This window comes from Bison bison, unplaced genomic scaffold (genome assembly GCF_000754665.1).
Source record: "Bison bison bison isolate TAMUID 2011002044 unplaced genomic scaffold, Bison_UMD1.0 scf7180017864105, whole genome shotgun sequence".
Taxonomy (NCBI): Eukaryota; Metazoa; Chordata; class Mammalia; order Artiodactyla; family Bovidae; genus Bison; species Bison bison.
Genome location: NW_011494677.1, coordinates 721,937 through 725,048, shown reverse-complemented (window position 1 = coordinate 725,048; position 3,112 = coordinate 721,937).

Sequence of the window (3,112 nt, the reverse complement as noted above, 5' to 3'; positions counted from 1 at the left end):
GGGCGCGCAGGCCGCAGGGCGCCGGGAGCCCGGCTCCCCAGGCGCAGGCCGGTGTTAATGCAGGTTACAAATCTCCTGAAATCACACGCGGTTTCGCAGACTCGGGGAGCCCGTGACAGGACATTTCGTCCCCCTCTGGTTGAGCAGGCAAACAGGAGACGGAGCTTCCTACCGCCTGATTTACAGCCTCGGCGTATTTTTGACACACACATCACCCCGGAGGGCGAGGCTCAATTACGGCCGTGATGCAGACGCGGTGAAGCCGCTGGAGCGCTTCCTGCCGGGCTGGGAGGCGGCGCTGGGCTCACACCCGGGGGCCCGGGGGCCCAGGGGCCAGAGAGCAGGGGCAGCACTCCTCACCCCCGCTGAAATGCGCCTGGCACCCCGGTGGGCCATCTCGGGGCCTGGGGTGGACGGTGGGTGGGCAAGACTAGGGAGCATGGGTGAACCGGGCTGTTCTCACCTTCCTCTGCCCCCAACCCCCGCCTCACCTGAACCCACCCTCATCTCCACCGGGGTTGGCAGGGTGGTGGGGATCCGTGGCGGGGCCCGTTGGAGCCGCTGAGGGGACCCGGGGGGCGGGCATAAGGGCCCCGCCCTGGGCTCCACAAAGAAAAGACAGAACAGCAGGGCCTTCAGCAAAACGCAGAATGCAGGTGGTGCCCTGAAATGTACAGAGGAGTGCCCTGGGGACTCGGTCTTTCACTCAGGGAGCAGAGGAGGAGGTGAGGGCAATGTCTGTGCCTCCGCAGATGCCCCTCTGCTAGGGCTGAGGTGGGTCTAGACTGAGGTGGGTCTAGACTGAGGTGGGTCTGTGGGGAACCCCCTCCCTCGGACTAAAACCTGCCCTTTTTACTCATGGATGAGTCCCACCCAGGCGACAGGGGCCGCCCTTCTTTGAGGAACTGCTGGGTCTCTTCAAGGTGGCACCAGGCAGGTGTCACCCCTGTGCCCACCCCACTGTCCCATCAGACGGAGGGTGCTTTGGATGTCGGTTCCACTCTCACCTCTTGTGACGGGGTCACTTGGCTCTCCCTGTAAGACTTCTGCAGATTTGACTGATACAACTGATGAGCCTTGGGGGTGGGGGGAGGGTACCCTTGAGTGCTTCCCACTCCCAGAAGAGGGCATGTGCTTAACCTTCCCGCCCCTTGGTCTGCCCCGTGATGCCTGGCACTCCCCCTCCAGCCCCCGGCTCCTACCGATACCCTCCTCTGGACCATGGGTGAGTCTCTCCTTGCTCCCCATGGCATGTGATGTGGGTACCACTTCATTCCAGTCAAACATCCAAGGAGGGTGATCATGGTACCTGGACCATGAAGGAGATGAAGGAGATCCCATCTCGCTTGAGGAAGTCAGAGCTGGGAGCTGGAGTGGGGAGGTACCATTACTACCTTCAGTAAAGAGGCAGGTGATACAAAGCTCAGATTCTCCATGGTTTGCCCACATTCTTACCATCGGCTGGTGGGACTTGCTCTTGAGTCCTACTCTTGCCATTGGGTTCTTGGGCAACTTTTCCCTCCATGAAAGACCCGCCTCGCTGGGTTATGGTAAAGAGCAAACGTGTGACACAGCTTATGTCTGGCACATTGAAGGCACACTGTGAGGTTAGATTTCTTTTCTGGGGGGGGGCAGGGAATACATCGTATGTTTACATGAAGCTCCCTGAACATTGATGGAGACCACTTTCCTGCCTCCAACCCTCTCCCTTTGCCTTGGTTCTTTATGAGAGTGAGGGGGGCTGGGGCTAGTCTGGGGAAAGGAGGAGAGTGCCTCCCACAGGGTGGGAGAGAATCTGGGCTTTATTAACCCAGGAACCACATCCTTATCTCATCCCAGTGGGCAGAGGCCGGGCAGGTGGGTGTCCTGCCCTGCCTGCTGGCAGAGGCAGTTTATAGATTTGGTGACAGATTCCTCCGAGGAGATGAATGAAGCAATTGTGCATTTGGTGTAGAAAAGATCCCAGATAGAAGAGATGTTTTCAATGGCAGTAACCCTGAGACGTAGTGTTTCCCCGAGTCAACAAATAAGAGCTATTGGCCTGGCTTCCCTTTGATGGGCCTGCTAGTACTTGTAAGCCTTGGGAGCTGTTCTTGGCACCGAGGGACCATGTTTAAAAGCTTTTATTCTCTTCTTCATTTTAATCACCCCTCCCACCTTCTGGAGGGATTCCTAACTTGCATTCTTGGACAACAAAGACAGTTAACGGAAACCCAGCGGGTGAAGTCCCAAACCAGAAAAACATTCCTTACCACAGCTCCATTGATGCCCCATCCGGGCCAGTCTTCATCTTCAGAAATATCTGATGACCAGATTAGAAGGCATCTCTGAGGAGGTTAGGGGACTTTGTGGGGAGAAGGGCCCACCTCACCTGCTTGTTTAACAGGACAGCTAAGGGCTGGATGAGGGCAGAGAAGGACTTGCAAAATGTTTGCTTTGTGAATATTGGATTTTTAAACATCTCCCACTGGAAGCTGGAGGTGAGGGGTGGGTGGGTGGGAGTGGTGGAGGATCCAGGGAGGTGTGTGTGCCCTGGGCTTGCCAACAATGAAGGGCAGGCCACGCAATGTGGGGCCTCATCCGATGCTGATGAGAGTCGCATGTGAAAAAGCCTTGGCGTGAAGCAGTCCTGGTGGCCAGCCACAGAGCGGCAAGGATGTGATGGGGTGAGGGGAAGGATGGCGGGGGGAGAGGGTGAGATTAAGAAACTGGGGGAGAAGACAGTGCTGGCCTAGAGATACCCAGAGGAAAATCACCCTCCCTTTCAAAGACTTAGAATCCTTCCATCCGCTTACTCCTTGGAAGGAAAGTCATGACCAACCTAGATAGCATATTCAAAAGTAGAGACATTACTTTGCAACAAAGGTCCGTCTAATCAAGGCTATGGTTTTTCCGGTAGTCATGTATGGCTGTGAGAGTTAGACTATAAAGAAAGCTGAGCACCGAAGAATTGATGCTTTTGAACTGTGGTGCTGGAGAAGACTCTTGAGAGTCCCTTGGACTGCAAGGAGATTCAACCAGTCCATCCTAAAGGAGATCAGTCCTGAGTGTTCATTGGAAGGACGGATGTTGAAGCTGAAACTCCAATACTTTGGCCACCTGATGGGAAGAG